This window comes from Podarcis filfolensis (assembly GCF_964270895.1).
Source record: "Podarcis filfolensis genome assembly, chromosome: 11".
In the NCBI taxonomy this organism is placed as follows: domain Eukaryota; kingdom Metazoa; phylum Chordata; class Lepidosauria; order Squamata; family Lacertidae; genus Podarcis; species Podarcis filfolensis.
Window position 1 is genome coordinate 35,465,541 of NC_139613.1, and position 11,862 is coordinate 35,477,402.

Below are 11,862 nucleotides of genomic sequence, written 5' to 3' on the forward strand. Positions count from 1 at the left end.
TGTTTCACGTCATTGAAAAGTATGATATAAATTATGTGCTAAATATTTTTCTTAGGAGAAAATATATCTTGCAGGAAAAACTGCTAGAAATACAATTCAGATTAGTCTAATGGGCAAAATATTTGCATTCAATTTGATTTAGATGTTGGCTGAAGAGAAATAATTGGAAAGAGAATGTTCTTTCTGTTGGCAAGATTTTCCACTGCTCTTTCTCATCTTATGATGCCAAATTACATGTTTTCCTCTATGCAGTGGCGCAACACGGACAAGTTGCTAGGGTGCCAAAAGCCTCCAAATGTAAATTTTGAATACATTATCTGTGATAAAACATTTTATGTACTGTATATTCTTTAGTAAAAGAGATATTGAACACATTATGAAGCTTTTTTTTCCTTTAAAAAAATAACTGTTTAAATGGTTTGTTCAAGCAGGATTATTCTTCTCACACAGAAGTTTGTGTTGGAATACAGAATATGAAACAATCTCCTCAAGATATTTTGTGTTCAACATAAAATATTTAAAATGTCTCATTTCCAAGAGGGAGTTCATGACAGATGTGTTATTTTCTCCCTCTCCATTTTTAACAGCATTGTTGTGTCTAATTAGCCCCATTGATTTACCCATGACAGTATGAACTTTTTAAGAGGAAAGAAAAAGTAGATCATGGTGTTTGAAGCAGAGAACAATCTATGACAAGGTGAAGAAAGGCCCTGATTTTAGGTGTTTTACAACAAAGTCCTCAAGTAGCCCAGAGAGCTTTCACTTATTTATGCACCACCATATGATACAGGCTTTTGCCTGTAGCATTACAAATCATAGACAGGCTTGATACAAAATGTTCTCCAGGTGTTAACAGACCAACTGCGCCACTATTTCTTATTTATGTACTGTCTAGTAATAGAAGACAAATTGCTATAGATGTGGCAAATGTGATTAAACAGGTATTCAGAAGTCAAAAGGGAGACATACTTGTAGGTTACATTATATGACACTTTCTGTAGGCTCAGAACTGTTATTTTGAAGACAAATGTGAAATAAAAATGTTCAACAATTCCTTCCAATACCACAGTTGGAACTTCTAGTTTGTACTGAGAATTCAGCCCCACGGGCATTGAAACTAGAAAAACAAAACAAAAACATCCTTGTTTACCTCTCGCACAATGACAATGTTAAATGAATATTAGCATGGAAAGAAATAACAAAATGGAATTTATATGGCAAAATATATTTTTTCGAAACTGTAAGAAGAAGCAAAGTTAGTGAGCTAACATGGCACTAGAAGCAGTGAATTCATCTGCATTAATAATGAGTAAAATTAAGAAGAGTAAAGTTTGTCTTAAAAGTTTCAATTAAAACATACACTATTTCTTTCACCTGATTGTAGCCCCATATGGCAAGGTCAGCCCTTTCAGTGAACAAACAGCTCAGTCGCCTCCAGTGTAGCTGTTATCTTCCTCAACAAGGGGAGACATTTGGCACAGCCTAAAGCTGGGGCATGAACCCTGGCTAAGCTTAAGACATTTATCTGACAGCATCAGCTGACACTCCACAAACACATTTGCTCTCCATGACCCCAGAGCATTTGTGATTAATCAAAAATGTATCTTGAATCTTGAGAACAAGCTACAAGCAGGCACACACAAAAAAAGAATATGCTCTCGATCTCGCTTATCGACTCAAGAGGTATATTGAATTTAGAAATAGCAAATAGAATAAAATGATCAATATGTTCTCACTTGTCCATGGAAGAGCAAACTTTATCCCTCAAGCAAAAAACATTGATCATGTAAATGTTTGAGATGTTTTTTAGTTTTTAAAAAAGCAAAAACATATTTGTGGGCAAGGAGAGCAGCATTAGAGAGGTACATTTATTATATAACAGCACAGAAAAGTGTAGAAATAATACTGGAATATATGAATGTGCTCGTGAGCTATAGCCAAGTTCTTTATACAACTTTGAACTGCTATAGCATGGGAGTTTGTAGCCTGTTGCCAAAAGATCTTAATAAAACATTATAAAGTGGATTTTAAAACTTAATGAAGTCACATAATCTGTTTCAGAAAAAGCTCCCTGTCTTAATTTAAATGAGACGCATTTACAATATATCCCCCATGCACTGTTTACAATTTATAATTTATGCCTCTATTCAAAATACACTACTTTCTTCAGTCATCTGCTAAGTGATATGATTAGCATTTGAATATCATAAAATTTTACTTTTCAATTGTCAGAATAGAAGCTTTTAAGCTTTTAATGTTTTCATTCACTTTTTAAAGAACAGTACTTTACTGAAGTCTAATTAATAATGAGAAAAATAATATCATGAGAACCACCTATGCTCATTGCAAAATGGGTATAACTTTATCTCCACAACAGCACTTAATTCTTTTACATTCTTTTCTGATTACCTACTGCTTAGGGTACAAGCCTTTTGTTTCCACATAGTCCTCTTATTCTAGCAGAGAACTACTGTATGTCCTTTGGTCTCTGTTGACACGACAAACAAACTTTCATAGCATGTGCTCTACATAAAATGGTGGTACTAATTAGAAGATATAAACTCATGCTGAGACATAATATGAATTGGTTTTATGCATCTAACTAAGCTCACAGCAGTATTAGATTTATGGTGCCAACATCTTCAAGTAATATTCAACTCTCCCCTGCTCAAATTTCAAAACTATCTAGAAATAAGGGAACATTGATTTTATTTCTTAATGTAACAGCCAAACTTCACTAATCCACACTTCAGTAATCTGAATATTTAAAACATATCTCCAAGAAACTAATTTCTACAGCTTTTCTGTAAATATTTAGCAACGCAAAGCTATAGTGGAGGTGACCTATATAACTGAACATATTTAACCAAATGCAAGAATGAGCAGCTGTCAAAGGGCATGGTAAGAAGTCAGTGAATCTGCATGGTGCTTGGATCCAGAAAACCACATCCTCTTGCTACCTGTATATAGCACCATTCTTCCCTTCCCTAGCAGTTTACCTATAGTGCAATCAATTGATTTGAATTTAGTATCATGATGCTGGGCTTAATATTGATGACTCGTTTGTGTTTGATAAGTTTTTATGATGTGAAGCAGCCTTAAGTGAGTTTTAAAAATTTGAAATAAATAGGAGCGAACCCTGTTTTGCCACCTGAGGCAAGACAGGAAGTTGTCCCTATTGAAGCCTCGCTTACTGGGGTCACGTGGTTGCTTCTGGTGAGATCTTATGAGATCTTGCAGAATTCTCAGAAGATCTGGCTGGAAGCTTCAGCTACATGACCCTGGTGGCGGCAGGGGCGGGGGGGGGGGGGTTTCCCATGGGGGCACGGCCCTGCAGAGTTCCACCGCCCAAGGCAGCTGCTTAAGTCATATGATATAGCATCCACATTAGGTTGTCTTTATTTTTATTATTATGATGTATATGTGTTTTTAAATTGTAACTTTATGTTGTGAACTGCCCTGAGATCTACAGGTATCGGGCAGTCTACATTTATTATTATTATGATTATGATTCTAAATTTATTGTCTCAGAAGTAAATAAATTACACTGATTTTACTGGAAGACTACAGAAGCCACATATTTGCAAAGGAATCCCAACATTTACCCAAACAAATAGTTTCAGGAATGTGGCATTAGAACTTGGGCATGCACCACCACAGTATTAAACAACTGAAGATAAGTTGTAGTTCTCCCCATAAGATTTTCACCTTCTCCAGTGAACTGCTTTTAGCTACCATGAAGAGATCACTCTGGGATAATACACAGACATAAGCCATCAGTATCCTGATCTGGGTTCTACAGTATTAGAAGCTGCAATGTTCCATATTACCTTTCCAATTACAAATGGAAATTGTTAAGAGCAGCAGGGTACATTTATACGGCACTCTTTCCCCTTTCATGTGAATAACTATTCTGAAGGCTCCAGATCAAGAGTTCCACCTTATTGCAGACCTGAAAAATTGTAGCAGATTTTGAGGTCTTTTGGGGGCCAGTAGCTTATGTTTGCCCCACAAAAGTAACAGCTACAAAATACATAAATTGAGCAATTTTACTAGCCCAACTTCTGTTGTAACAAGCATGTTATCACTTGTTAAAGAGTTCTGTGTAATTCATTGTCTTCATCCTTGATTACCAATAGAGCCTTGGCCAATATAGATATCTTACCTATTTCGTTTCTGTACGTTAGTGTCACTTACAACATCTCCATGGTGTATATACAGGTTGCATGATGGTAGCTTCCTACGTGCTTATCTTACAGAAACTAACATGAATTGAAGCACTAGACATCCCAGCTGTATGTTTTGGCATCCATGGTGAAAATGAGCAGAAAATCTAGCTGTTCCATATCAAGAAGTATTTTTACTAGTGCTAATGTGCCTTAAATACCTTGTTCCACAGATGAGTGGCCTGGCACCTGCTGCATGAGAAATAGCCAATTACTGCTCAGTGCCTCTAATTTTCTGATTCAATTAGCATGCTTCAGAGCTTTCCAGTTTAATTGCAAACTACTTCAGTTAGCTCTCTGATTAATCATTGCCCATCTGCAAACCATCGGAAAACTTAGTGGAACAAATTTGTGTACTTTGGAATGCTGGGAGCTTAGCAAATCAAACTTGTTTTGGTATATAAAGCTTTAATTTTGTTTGCCCTTTTCAGCTGCACTTGTAAGAAGCTCTGTACTGATTAAACAGGAAGTCCAGACAATAATATGCTACATTATGCACGTAATTACTGTAAATACAGCCGAGACTGGAGAAGCATCATTTAAGGTTAGGCACTACCATGTATGGAGTACGGGGTCAAGACAACACATTTGGAATCAATTTCTTCCCATTACAGAAGCAAATAAATATCACAAAAACAATCATGTGATGCCATTCTAATATCTATACTTTAAGGAATATTATTTTAAGCACACTCATAAGTAAATCTGACTGTTTTTAGTAGGTCTTACATCCTGAACCAACATGTTTATTCAGAAACCTTAGGAATTCCAGTGGAAGCTGTTCGGCTATGTATGCTTAGGTTGCAGCTTCTGATTCAGCAGAGAAACCTATTCCTAGCTAATTACATCACATTGTTTGTGTTTTAGAAGAAAGACTGGATGGTTTTCTAATCTTGCAAACCATTTACCATGAACAATAATTTCAATATCTGTTGCCTTTCATAATCTGAAGCTATGTAACAGTATTGTCAACATAAGCATGCCTCAGAAGTGTAAAGAGGTGAAATTATTAATATGATGAGTCTTTTTATTCACTATTCGCTTTTTAATTTTTGACATTTCTGTTGTGTTTTTAAAGTTCCCCACATATTTTCTTTGAAGATGAAAATATGTTTCCTTGAAAAAAATCACATAAAAAAGCAGAAAATACTTAATTCAACTGTATAATGCAACAGTAAAACTTTATAACCTGATGTATGATCACAAATTACCTCAAATAGGAATGTTTAGCCACCTATGAAGTGGCAAAGATAACCCACAACACCAAGCCATATTTTCCCCACATAGTTTTAGCCATGTTCATTTTTCCCTTTTCCATCACTGTATTTACTTAATTCCTGATACAGATTGCAATCCTATAAAACACCCTGTGATCTTTGATTAGTATATAAATTAAATTTTTAAAATCCCAATTCATTAAAATTAGTATGAATTTCATCATTTACATAAGCTGAATGTGGGTTTTATCACATATTTTGGTATGGTTTGAGTAAGGAGATGACAGCAGCTAAGGGGTTGGAACTGAGATGCTCACCTGAAAATTGAAGTGATTAAGAGGGGAGTGTGTGTGTTCAAACATTCAAAGTGAGAATGTTTGATTGTCAAGAAACACAGTTGACCTCCGGGGGAGGGATCATGGCAGACTCAAGGTCTCTCATTGGCTCCTCACCAACAGAGATAGCATAGTGGCGTTTGATGCCAGATCAAAATGTCTCTCCATCCATGGCTTCATTCTACTCCTCCAGCATCACAACTCCACCATTTGACTGTTTCATTCATCCAAAAACCAGTGTGAAGGACTTTTCCATTTCACCACCTGTTCCCTCCCTGTTTGATTCTGCTTTCCATTTCATTCATCTCTGGTTTACTTTCATTCTCGATTAGATCAAACTTTGTTCTAATCCATTTTTTTTGCTCATCAAACATTTGCTGAAGGTGGCCAACAGTGGAATGTCCAAAGATATACTTGTTATACTGAATGCTTTTGATCTTATTAACAATTCAGTCTCATTACAGCACCTGTCTCCACCTTAAGATCTTCACAGCATTATCTCTTATTAAACTCTTTTCCCACAGAGGAAGCATCAAGTGAAGATTTACTTTCAATTTACAGGCAACACTTTTGTTGATAAAACAACAAACTTTCTTGATTCAAACAATTAAAGCAGACATTTTCTTCTGCCTTCAGCCCTTTAACAATCAACTTCCCTTCCCTTATTGTAGCCAGAAAGCAGTTCACACGTCAAATGTAAATTTCCACCAGCAGACAGAGAAATCTCATTTTCGTTATATGAATTAGAAACGTCTCAGGGATAATTAAGAAAGGGAGGCTTTTGCAGATCCAATGCTCATCAGGGCTCTTATGTGGTTTTGGGGCAAGATGTTGATTCCTCCACTCACAAGCTGCAGAACCCCAACAGGGTTCCCAGGAGGTGATAGTTTCTTGGTTTCTTTACACAGAAAATGGCTTTTTCAAAGCATCAGAGGTTAACCACTTGTTCATTCTGTTTTCCAGACTGAATTCGATAGCCAAAATTTATGTCTGGCTGTCATCAATCACCACACAGTTATATCCATTGGCAGCCTGCTAACAAAAGACATTACGTAATTCCCCCATGTTCCTCCCCCTTCTAACCCTAGAAAGTCTTAAGTGTGCTACTGGTTTGATTAACACTTGGGTATGAAAGGTGATATTCTCAGACTGGAAGGGCAATGGCACCACAGGCTCTTCTTCTGGAGAGGCATCTGGACCTGGACCTGTATGCAATTCCCCTTCTGACTCCAAATTCTCAACCTCATCTCCTGAAGAAGCGGAAGACACTGCGCCAAAAAGTTGTGAAAAAGGTCTTGTTCAATCTTGTGTATCCGTGTGTTAGAGAATTGTTAAGCCATGTTATATCCAAAACAGCTTGCAGAGACCCAAGTTTGGGAAGTCCTGATATCGAATGTCCTTTGGAAGCAGGGGAGAATGGAGGAGTACAATGGGGAAAGGTTTACATATTAGGAAAGCTGGCACAAATGGACATAAGCAGGGTGAAGCAAATAGACTGGCTGTTAATTGGCTGTGTGTCTGGAGGCGGTTGGTGGATGGATGGTGGCTAACAGATTGAGGCTGAATCCTGACAAGACAGAAGTACTGTTTTTGGGGGACGGGGCGGGCTGGTATGTGGGACTCCCTGGTCCTGAATGGGGTAACTGTGCCCCTGAAGGACCAGATGCACAGCCTGGGAGTCATTTTGGACTCACAGCTGTCCATGGAGACGCAGGTCAATTCTGTGTCCAGGGCAGCTATCTACCAGCTCCATCTGGTATGCAGGCTAAGTCCCTACCTGCTCGTGGACTGTTTTGCCAGAGCAGTGCATGCTCTAGTTATCTCTTGCTTGGACTACTGCAATGCGCTCTACGTGGGGCTTTGAAGGTGACCTGGAAACTACAACTAATCCAGAATGTGGCAGCTAGACTGGTGACTGGGAGTGGCCGCCGAGACCATATAACACCAGTCCTAAAGGATCTTCACTGGCTCCCAGTATGTTTCCGAGCACAATTCAAAGTGTTGGTGCTGACCTACAAAGCCCTAAACAGCCTCAGACCAGTATATCTGAAGGAGCATCTCCACCCCCATCGTTCAGCACGGACACTGAGGTCCAGTACCAAGGGCCTTCTGGCGGTTCCCTCACTGCGAGAAGTGAGGTTACAAGGAACCAGACAGAAGGCCATCTTGGTAGTGGCTGCCGCCCTGTGGAATGCCCTCCTATCAGATATCAAAGAAATAAACAACTGACTTTTAGAAGACATCTGAAGGCAGCCCTGTTTAGGGAAGTTTTTAATGTATGATGTTTTATCGTGTTTTTAATATTCTGTTGGGAGCTGCCCAGAGTGGCTGGGGCAACCCAGCCAGATGGGCAGGTATAAATAATAAATTATTATTATTATTATTATTATTATTATTATTATTATTATTAGGTTTAGTGGGGAAATGTAAGGAAGGTGTAGCTATTTAAATCAAAAGGGACATCTGAAGGAGGGCTGCTCAGATTTTCTCTAATTCCTATATGTCGTTTTTTATTCATAAAATTTATATCCTGCCCTTCCTCTCAAAGGGAGCATACATATCACTATATAAGACAATTGTACATGTATGCATTTCACTTTGTAGACATGGAGGGTTTGCAAGGCAACTGTTGTTCCAGTCTTTTTGAGAGATGTTAAGTAGCACTTTATGAAATAAAGCCAGGTTTCATTTGGCCTGTACTTTCCATTGCTCAACTAATTAATGTCTATAGCCCTAAGGGGGAAAGTTATTTTTCCACTAACTAGCAGTCAGGTGTTGCTTCTGGCATGAGAAAAATGAGGAAACTAACTTGGCCATTTCCTTAGATTGCAGAGGTTGTATACTGCAACTGGTGATCTCTCTGCCAGTTAATAACTTGTTGTATGTATATGTAGCATGCATACTGTGTGTGTGCATGTAACTGAGAAAATTGTTCTTTAGAAATGCTCCCAAACCCTCTACTATAGTTAAATAAAGCAGTTTAGGTTGGATTTCAAAGTTTGCCTTGCATCTAATGCCATCTCGTTGTAGGAAGGGAAAGGATCTTTTTTCCTCATAAAAAGATTGGAGAGGTGCCCAGTAAGCACAGTAGACTGGAATAAAAAGGAAGCTATACATTTTAATAAATATTGTCACAAGTGACAGCTGGTTTCTAGAGCTGAAACTAACTCCATCAGAGGAAAGCCAGCCTGCAGCTGGTAAGAGAGGAATACACAGCACAGCAGGGACAAAGTGCATATCTGGGGATGGGCAGGTTTTGTCCCACATATTAGATTCTGAACATTTCATATTAATGATCCCACAGCTACTTCAAGGTGTTTCTCCTCCCACATCTTGCCTGAAAGCTAAGGTCATTGACTGACACTCTTCTCCAAATGCCACCTCCATTAGAAGTTAGTCTTGCATCTTTGTCCCAGCTATGGAACACCCTCCCCAAAGAAATACGTCTGGCACAAACTTTGCTGTCTTTAAAGTCCAAGGTTGAAATAGATATGCATCCAGACGAAGCAATATGTTGATATTTGATCCAACACAAGGCACTCAGCTACATTCATCTATTATATCGTTAGAAATGCGTTATAAACATGTGACACCAGATGGCGCTGTAGAGCTGTGAGCCGTCACCAATGGGATTTTTGCATTGAGAGATTTTATGGTGTTTTTTCAATCAGTGTAGATCCAGCCAAGTTTGAAGGTCATTATTGTGATATTGGTTTAATAATTTTTTGATCTGGCAATATATCACAAATCATGATGTGTGTGTGTGCACTATGCAAAAATCACAATGTGGGGAAAGCCAGACAATGCTTTTCTTGTTTCCTGCAACCTCTGTTAACTCTGCTGGTTCAGCTCTTCCCTGCCTCCTGCAGGGGGCAGCGAAAATCACGATGTGGGGAAAACAGTTAAGCCAGCCAGTGCCTCTACACAGCTTCATTCTTATTTCAGACATTGTGATATATTGGTATATTGAGATGTTTAGCTGGTGATATATTGCGATGTTGAAAACCAGATATTGCCCAGATCTGGATTCCAGGCATTTTAAAAACACTCTCATCTTAAATATTTAAATTCTCTGACTACTTATAGCACATTTACAGGCTGCCTGTTTCTAGTTTTATTTGCTATTTTTTATTTTTGAAAAGCACAATGCAATCATTTGATGGAAGGCGGCATATAAATGTTTTGAATAAATAATAATTAATACTTGAATTTTAACAATAACAATTAATTACAAAACCGATTAATGCCATGCCAGTTTCTCTGCCAAGGGACACTAGATTTCTGATAACCCTCCAAGACCAGATTCAAAACAGACCAGGTATGCCGAATAATTTGCTAGACAAAATGAAAGCAGATTACATTTTTCAAAAATATATATTAAATTAGACACTACATATTTGAAACTCAGATCCTAATAATGGTATTTATTTCATGTATGCCTTTGGAAAGACATTTTTGTATTTCGTAAGAACTTAAGAAGAGCCTGCTGGATCAGGCCAATGGCCCATGTTGTCTGGCATCCTGTTCTCACAGTGGACAACCAGATGCCTCTTTGAAACCTACAAGCAGGATCAATTCTTTGAATTTAAAATTGGAATAATCATGCAGACATATAATAAAAATTATTATTATTGTAACTTATTTTATTTATATGTTTATTTACATGTTCATTCACCTTATTCTGTTCTCACTTAAATCAGATTTTATATTGCATTTGATGGGATTTGGATTAAGTATTTTTGGTCGTTTAAAAGTAAAATGTATATTTAATGCAATTTCATAAGCAAGCGATTTTTCCACGTTCCAGAAATTAGATATAGTAGCACAATATCAGTTTCCAGTGTTATTTTTGGCCTTGTGATCACTATGAACAAGTACCACATCTATGAAATAAACTAAATGCTTTTTACTGTAATCTTAAGAACAATATAAAGACTAGAATCCAGAACTGTAAAGAAAGTTCTGTGTTAACTCAAAGGACTTTGAACTTGTGTTTCTTCAGTATTTATTGATTTATTTTATATGTTTCTATAGCACATTCTCTGCTGCTTAAGCAGCAACTGAAGCAGTTTATAGGACATACTAAAAACAATATAAAGCACAATAGTAAAACAAAATTGGAAAATATTACCGCATTTTTCTCTGTATAAGACAATGTTTTTTGCCTAAAATTTTAAGGCAAAAATTGGGGTTTGTCTTATACACGGATACTGATACAGAGTGAGGTGACCGGGCCTGCAGGCAATTGTTGGAAGCGAGTGGACAATAGGCTGCTATCAGGTGGGTCCCCCCAAAAATGGGCAACTGAAACAGAGTTGAACCCACTTGCCTCCTCTCTGGCTGCCAGCTGGTGAGAAGGAGTAGGCTTTATCTAGTTTTTGTGTGCATTGGGAGCCTTCTAAGTACCCCTCAACCTTAGAGCAACAAGACCCGTGCTCTTCAGGAAGAAAGCCAGACAAAAGCTGTGCACAGTGGTACCTCGGGTTACATATGCTTCAAGTTACAGACGCTTCAGGTTACAGACTCCGTTAACCCAGAAATAGTACCTCAGGTTAAGAACTTTGCTTCAGGATGAGAACAGAAATTGCGTGGCGGCAGCGCAGTGGCAGCGGGAGGCCCCATTAGCTAAAGTGGTACCTCAGGTTAAGGACAGTTTCAGGTTAAGAACAGACCTCCAGAACGAATAAAGTTCTTAACCCGAGGTACCACTGTACTTAACCTGCCGCATGACAGGAAAGCTAGAATCAACAAGCAAATTCCTCATATTCTTAAAACCAATTGGATTGTTGGTTTCTGGATGGACCACCTTAATCAGCCCCCTACCCACAAGGTGATCAGGAAAAAACCCCCTAAGCCCTGCCGAAGCAGCAATATGCCAATGACAACAATACATTGAATATCATCTACAGGACAACTAAGGAGATCTGTGGGTTAACACATTGCCCGTCTGTTGAAGCTGCTGTGCACCTTCTGGGATAAACAGTGACTTCTTTGGAGGGGGTTGATTTGAAAGGAGGGTGGGGAAAGGCTTTGCCTGTTTCCCTGCGCAACAGCCCCAATCAAATCACACACACATGCTGTGTC

General features: G+C 38.3%; 1 protein-coding gene across 7 annotated transcripts in view; it reads right to left on the reverse strand.

Annotated features, from left to right (window-relative positions):
• Nucleotides 1-11,862, reverse strand: part of ARB2A (ARB2 cotranscriptional regulator A) — a 207,503-nt gene that overhangs the window by 33,577 nt on the left and 162,064 nt on the right. The gene's annotated exons all lie outside the window — the stretch shown is intronic.